Source organism: Mobula birostris, chromosome 13 (genome assembly GCF_030028105.1).
Source record: "Mobula birostris isolate sMobBir1 chromosome 13, sMobBir1.hap1, whole genome shotgun sequence".
In the NCBI taxonomy this organism is placed as follows: Eukaryota; Metazoa; Chordata; class Chondrichthyes; order Myliobatiformes; family Myliobatidae; genus Mobula; species Mobula birostris.
The window spans coordinates 97,170,150-97,178,311 of NC_092382.1; the positions used below are offsets into that span (position 1 = coordinate 97,170,150).

The 8,162-nt window shown below is 42.1% G+C and overlaps 1 long non-coding RNA gene across 2 annotated transcripts; it reads right to left on the reverse strand.

The window, feature by feature from the left end:
• Positions 1 to 1,113: 1,113 nt before the first annotated feature.
• LOC140207203 (uncharacterized) lies at positions 1,114 to 6,891 on the reverse strand. Of its 2 annotated transcripts, none has more exons than XR_011888529.1 (3): positions 6,789 to 6,891; positions 3,169 to 3,257; positions 1,114 to 1,361 (listed from the first exon to the last, which is right to left on the reverse strand). It is a non-coding gene; the product is annotated as an uncharacterized lncRNA (long non-coding RNA). The 2 variants fall into 2 exon arrangements; XR_011888530.1 differs by having other exon boundaries at positions 3,169 to 3,262.
• Between the last annotated feature and the right edge of the window lie 1,271 nt (positions 6,892 to 8,162).

An 8,162-nucleotide genomic window follows, 5' to 3' on the forward strand; every position in this document is an offset into this window, starting at 1 on the left:
ATTTGCCACATTTCTTCCGTACTTTTCCCTGAGAACATCTGTTTCCAATTTATGCATCCAATTTCCTACCTGATAGCCTCATAATTCCCCTTACTCCAATTAAACGCTTTTCTAACTTGTCTGTTCCTTCCTCTCTCCAATGGTATCATAAAGGAGAGAGAATTATGATAGCTATCTACAAAATGCTCTCCCGCTGAGAGATGTGATACCTGACTACGTTCATTTCCCAATACCAGATAAAGTACAGCCTCTCCTCTTGTAGGCTTATCGACATATTGTGTCAAAACACATTCCTGAACACACCTAACATACTCCACCCCATCTAAACCCCTTGCTGTAGCGAAATACCAATCGATATTTGGGAAAATAAAATCTCCCATCACGACAACTGTGTTATTAATACAGCTTTTCAGGATCTGTTTCCCTATTTGCTCCTGGATATCCCTGTTACTGTAGTCCGGCCTATAAAAACACACAGAAAATCATTGACCACTTCCTGTTCCTAATCCCCACCCACAGCGACTCCGTAGACAATCCCTGCATGGCGTCCACCTTTTCTGCAGCCGTGACCCTATCTCTGATCAACAGTGCCAAGCCCCCACCTCTTTTGCTTACTGTAAGTAGTTTGTGCCTTCTCCTCGTAACCGTGTGTGCTTCTCTCTAATCACTGTGAAAGCAAACACAGAATTTCATTGCAGCACGGTGCACTGCTTACGGAGTGGCCAATCTTTTTTAATGCAATCAGGTTCATCTGCACGCTGTCCTATTCGCAAATCACACAACAACGTGCGATGTATCCGATCTGTGGTCTCAGCAGGTACGCTATTACTTTAGGAGCACCAGAGATGTTTCGGTTGTAGCTTTTTTGCTGCATGTCCTTCCAGAGGACTTCCAAAATGGATAGTTTTCTTTCATAATACTGCACAGCCGTTTGGTTATGAAAGGCGGGTATTACTGTTCTGAGCAGCACAGTTTCAGGCTTAACACTGAAGAATCAATAAAAAATATGCATTTGCTTTGGGTTATGATGGCAACCCAAACGATGCTGTGCATATCTGGACAAAACAGAAATTCCACCTCACATTTAGGAATCATTTTAATTCTAATCAGTTATGAATTGAAATAACAAATACGGGACATGTTGCGAGATACGGAAGTTTCATGGTGATTTTCGTGATCAGCAGCCGAAAATCCATTAGACGCGCCCAAAAGCTTTCAGGAAGCAAAATCTTTGTTGCCCATTATAAATGAAACAAGAGGATAATCCGTCGCGTGACAGGGAGTGTTTGGGAGATGGATAAGCTACAAGGACAGGTTTCAGTTCGTGAGGAATCTTAAATCATATTCAACATAATCAAAATCTGAAAAGAGAAAAATATTGCCATGAGAGTTCTATCCCAAAACTGTTCTTGTCAACGAGTGGAACACCAAAAAATGACTAAAGTTATAAAATCTTAATTCATGAGAATCAAATACAATAATCTGCATAATCGTTTTATCATACTTTCAATTAAAGACTGTTTTCGATCGGCGCATCGCACGAGTGATGCTCTTGCGCAGGACAAAGTATAAACTGAATTCAGTAGGCTATCGCTTGCATTGGCGAATTGTCGCTAGACGCAGAGAGTGCGCAGACTGGTTTTCGTTCCCGCTGAGCGCAACGGGCTAAGCGGAGACCTCACAGAATCCCATAATGGGAGACGTAGATTAGGTAAACTGTATTGTTTGGATAGCAAACTAAAAACATAGCTTTTTTCACGAGGGGAAGGTTCTGAATAAAGGAAGCCATGGTTTCCACAGAGACTATTTTAGATCTGGAAATCGTTGCCAGACTAGATGATGGTATCATGAGTGCGCAGCTGAAAGAAAATTCAGAAATCACACTCAGTATCAGCTTCCTCACATTTTCTGATGTTAGAACGTGTCTAATCGGGACATTCTGCATGGCGGAGAAGCCGGGGTAAATCTGCATTTGCCAATGCCCAATAAAAACAAGCTCGATTTAAAGGCAGCTGCCACTCTTGCCGTGCAGAGTGGTTGAGTGTGGCGGTTGAACGCTGACTCAAAGATGTTTGTGCGAGGAGATGCAGAAGTTGCAGCAAACGTCAGGTACCTTACTTTCTTTCTCTTTATTGATATTGCACAGTTAGAGGAATGGGACAGACAAGCAGCATCGTGGAATGCTCCTGTGGCAGGACATCGGAAGACAGGGAGACCTTCAGTCTCCCTGACGACTACAACTGCAAGAGATACATCCAGATGTTAGGGAATTTCATCTGGAGCAGAGAAACTCTGGGTCATTTGGGAAGGCTGTAGGGTTGACTGACAGGCGATAGAGGGAGGAGGTTACAGCTAAGATGCTTGCTACCTGTTTGATGATTAGCCCGATCATTTGCACCAATCTTGAAGTTTGAGATTTTTGAACGTCCCCAGTATATTTTCATTAGCAACCACCCCCAGCCCCCACGACTGTACGCACACTTACAGGCGATGAACAATGCACAATGCCAGGATACCAGATAATGTCAAACTGTATCTTTGGTTCCGACATAGGGAATGTCCCTAACCTCTCTGATTTATCTGGTCAGATTCGCATTTCTGAAAGGTTTCTCTAAAATCCGCTGTCTCTCTTTATAATTCTGTTTTGTGATGTCAATAATGCTAATTATGATGATCCTTGGTTGACCTCACTCCACAGTAAGAGCAACCTTTCAAAGATAAGGATATCACTGCCTGATTCACTACTCTGTCTGCGGCCTTTATAACTACAATAAACATGAATGTAATCACTGTGAAAGGAAACACAACATTTCTTTCCAGTGTCTCGCAGTCATGTGCTTAGCTTCACAATCCGGTGTACAAGGACATTGAGATCTCTTTTCATTTGCCACATTACCAATACATTCTTCATATTCTATCCACTGAAGTGAATGACCAGATATGTATTAACCCGAATGTCCTAATTCCGCCCATGGACATTTCAATACTCTTGACCTGACTAAGTTCACTGTATCAACACGTTGAAAGCTTCTCCGCGTCCCCTCGCTACCCTTTCACTCAGGACAGCTAAGTTCGCGATCTATCATTTCTAATACTTAATTTCCTCATCCTGTTTATAAGTGTGATCAAAGGATAGTTAAGTTGCTGTTTGATAGCAAGGTTACTTACGCTGCAGAGGTGATTCTTCTTGGTCGTAATTCCAGGACTCGTTTTAGCCCTTTTGCTATCAATTCCACCTTAGGGTGCTTGGTGCTGTCCTAGACTTGACAAGGTTTACCAATCCATATATTAGAATAAAAATCAGGTTAAGTATCAGTACAATGAAATACATGATAAATAAATATAGAGGAAAACCGAAATTACAGTAACTATGTACATAATGCTTAACTGAAATGGAGGAGATACTGAGAGGCGGTATTTCTGAACATTTGGAGAGATATAATATGCTCAGGAATAGTCAGCATGGCTTTGTCAAGGGCACGTCGTGTCTTATTAGCGTCACTGAATTTTTTGAGGATGTGACTAAACACATTGATGAAGGAAGAGCAATAGATATACTGTATATGGATTTCCCAAAACATTTGATTAGGTACCCCATGCAAGGCTTATTGAGAAAGTAAGGAGGCATGGGATACAAGGTGACATTGCTTTGTGGATCCAGAACTGCCTTCCCCACAGAAGGTTACAGACGGATCATTTTCTGCATGGAGTTCGGTGACCAGTGGTGTGCCTGACGGATCTGTTCTGGGACCCTTACTCTTCGTGAATTTTATAAATGCCCTGGCTGAGGAAGTGGAGGGATGGGTTAGTAGGTTCGCTGATGACACAAACAAATGGGGATGTTGTGGATTGTGTGGAGGGCTGACAGAGTTTACAGCGGGACATTGATAGGATGCAAAACTGGGCTGATAAGTGGCAGATGGAGTTCAACCCAGGTAAGTGTAAGTGGTTCATTTTAGCAGATCAAATATCATGGCAGGATATAGTATTAATGGCAAGAGTCCTGGCAGTGTAGGGGATCAGAGGGATCTACGGGTCCGAGTCCATAGGATACTCAAAGCCGCTGCGCCGGATGACTCTGTGGTTAAGAAAGCCATAGCCTGTATTGAACTTCATCAATCGTGGAACTGAATTTAGGAGCCGGAAAATAATATATGCAGCTACATAGGACCGTGCTCAGACCCCACTTGGAGTACTGTGCTCAGTTCTGGTCGCCTCACTGCAGAAGGGATTTGGAAACCATAGAAACTGTGCAAAAGAGATTTACAAGCACGTTGCCTGAATTGGGGAACATGCCTGATGAAAACAGGTTGAGCGAACTCGGCCTTTTCTCCTTCGAGAGACGGCGGATGAGTGCTGACCTAATAGAAGTGTATTAGATGATAGGGGGCATTGATCGTGTGGATAGTCAGAGGCTTCTTCCCAGGGCTGAAACGGCGGCCACTAGAGGGCATAAGCTTAAAATGCTTGGGAGTAGGTGCATACGAGATATCAGGGGTAAGTTTTTTTTTTCGCAGAGCATTCTGAGTGCGTGGAATGGGGTGCCGGCAGCGGTGGTGGAGGCGGATACGATAGGGTCTCTTGAGTGACTTTTGGATAGGTACATGAAGCTCAGAGAAATAGAGGGCTATGGTAGCCCTAGTAATTTCCAAGGTAAGGATATATTCCCTGCATTGTGCTGTAGGTTTTCTATGTTACTCAAAATGAGTAGTGGAAACGAAAGAACATTTAAAAATAGTGAAGTCCTGTTCATCTGTTCAATACCCAATTAGAAATCACACGGCAGTGAGGGGGGTGGGTGTAGGGAACTTCTCCTGAATCGCTAAATCTGTGCATTCAGCTTTCTGTACCGCCTTGCCTGCGATAACAACGAGAAGAGGCCATGTCCCGTGTGGTGGGTGTGCGTAATGACGGACGTAGCCTTCCTGAGGCATCGTTCCTTGTAGAAGTCTTGGATCATACGGAAGGTAAAAACCCATAATTGAGTTGACTAATCTCACAATTTCAGCAACTTATTTTTATTTTCTGCCGTATCCCTCCTCCCCGATACCAGACGGCGATGCAGCCCGTCGGAATGCTCTCGATGGCGCATTTATAGAGTCGGCAGTGTATTTTATTTGACAAACCAAATCTACTATAACTCTGAATGAAATATAGCCGCTGTGTTGTCTTCTTTCTAACTGCATCAATACGTTGCCTCCAAGTTACGTCTTCCGAGATTTTAACTCTCAAGAACTGCACAGTACTTATTCTCCCCACTTCTGATCCATCTATTAGGAATGGTTTGTGTTCCCTTGTCTTCGGAACTCTACTAAATAGAGCACAGTGATATCCTCTTCACTAATGCGGAAAATGAATGGTGTATTTTAATGATAAATCAGTGAGACCGGAGGGTCGGCTAAAAACAGTTAACAGGGTATACAGTATTCCGGGAATTATCATTCGTTGCATAGAATCAGAGGACAGGAGATATATCCTGTACGGTTGCAAAGCAACCAACAACCTGATCGTAATACCGTAATCTTCATACATCACCAAGAAATGGGAAAGTTTTGAAGACATTTTGATTTGCCAGATATTGATTTTTTGGGAATGATTGATGCTGAGATTGGTTCCGGGTAATAGGATACATAAATGGTTTAGTTTAATAATAAGGTGGTACACGCTGTAGTTAAATAACAGGGATGTGATTTATACTAGGGGTACCTTTGAGTGCTTGAATGGGCTATGGAAATGCTATTCCGCTTTTGCATGAATAGGGGAGTTGCCTACTGAAGTAAAATGCCGCAGAGCAGTTTTTGCCTCTCGGGGCGTTTAAATAAGGCATGGTCAATGGATTCCGAAGCTTTGTACGGTATTAAAGCAGTGATAAGCAGATTCAGCATACCGGGGTGTGGTGAGTGAAACATTTAGAGGTTCCTAGGGGGATTGGTAATTTCAGCTTTCAAGCAGATCAACGATGATTTAGGAAATGAAGGACTGCTTTCGAGAGTTAAAATTACTGAAATACTAAACAGTTGACATCTGCCTAAAAATGTCAATTACATGGAAATGTACTGATTTGTTATCGCCACATATACTTAAGTCGAGTGAAAAGCCTATCTTGCACACCGGTCATATAGATTAAATGATGGGGCAGTGCAGTGATGTGGTATAATGTAAAACGATAAGAGAATATAGGATAAAGTGTATCGACTACAGAGAAACTGGTGTGGAGTTTGAGAATGAGGACTCTCCATTATATGCCTATTCAACTGCCCATGTGGAACCCCTTAATTGCCTTTCCGTGCATGACAGTGTCTGCCCGATACCTAACATCGGTGTGAAAGAAAGGCCGGCCCCGCACATCCCCATTGAAGCCACAGCGTGCCATCTTCAACGCATGTCCCGTGGTATTAAATATTTTGACTCTGTGCGAAAGATACCGGATGCCTCTCATGATTTTAGAAACTTCTATAAAGTCTGCACTCAGTCTCCGCCTTTCCAGAGAAAACAGTTCGTGTTGGACCAATCTCTAACATTTACAGAGCTAGCTGTTCTCCTATCAACATACTATGATGACATAAGGTCCAACAGACTAAAGACACGATGGATTAAGCACTTACCTTCTCAGTGGATATTTCAAACTTGTTTTGTTAAAATATATGTTAAATCAAAAAGAGAAAACACGGATCGGGAGAAAGACAATCGACACGAATGTATTCACTTCCGTCTATTGCCGCGACGATTTTCGCTACTTCTGTTAAACGAGTATTCAACTAAAAATAAAAACATCGTTTTTCTCTTACATGAGGTAGAACTGTGAGACTTTCGACGTGGCAAAGTTTCAATGTCTCCCATAAGTGAAAAGCTGTTCTTGTTTGCTTTAAGAACTATACGATTGCAATTTAAACACAGCTGCTTGCTGAATGCGTGCAGCTACCTTCTGAAACAAAAAAAAAACAATAACAGATCTCAAAGATATTCATTATTCCAAAGGTTGGAGTATCCACCCAGTTTGCTCAAAGTGTCCTTCATGGTTTCGATTTTTCCAAAGGTATCCTGGCCCTCGCTGTCCTAGGCTGCTCTGTGCGGAGGGGGGGGGGGGGGGGGGGATGGGAACACATTGTTCAAATATAAACAATTAAATGAAACCTAGGACACGAAGGCCCAAACAAAAAAAAAAAGAAATAGTCATTGCTGCTATAATATCAATAAATAATTGCATGGTTACCACCGCTTAAACTGCGCCTGACCTTGGGATCAGAACTGTAGCTGCTTGTCTCATTAGGTTAAAGTCTCTTTTTACGATTGTGATACGAAGTTATCTTTGCACAGGGCGAACTCAGCATAATAGCACTGACTTGCTCAATAGTATAAAGTCTGGATTCATAATTGAGATATGAAGTTATCTTCACACAGGGCGTGCTCAAGATCGAGACTAACCATGGTACTAATTTATTCGCGTCTTTTTGAAAAGAGATTTTGGTGCATCTACACCAGTTATTCACGAGTTCTTGGTGGTTTGGAAAATAACACTGTCATTGTCATGTCTGAGTGGAGTAGGTCATTACGCAGTTTCTTAAGATGGATCAATATATTGGGGTAAATTCATACCACAACACGAAATACCGGAGGAAAACAGCAGGCCAGACAGCATCTAGGGAAATGTACAAACAGTCGACATTTCGGGCCCAAGCTGAAATGAAGCAGTTTAAAAGAACCATGAGTTCATGATAACCATATATCAGATATTTAGTGAAATATTTATGCAGGTATAACTATGTATACGCTATATTAAAATGTGTGGGCATAGGTTTAAGATGACAGGATGGACTTTGAAAGAAAGTATGAGGGGTACAATATTTAGACAGAAAATGGTTGTTATCTAGATCGAGGTGACAGCGGATATGGTAGAATCGGATGTTCCTACGAAGATTCAGAGACATTACGCACAAAGTTATTCGTAGGATTAGCAATTCTGCATTTTCTTTTTTGTAATTAAGCGGATGTTGTCAGGGAGCTTAAATGAAACCTGAAGAACCTGTGATCATCATATGACAGAATTCACCCTGCAATTTAACAGCGGAGAAGCTAAAGTCGGACGTATTAGTTTCAAGGTGGAAAAGGGATAATAACTTAGGCATGACAGATAAGCTGGTCAAAATTGATTGCAAAGGGAC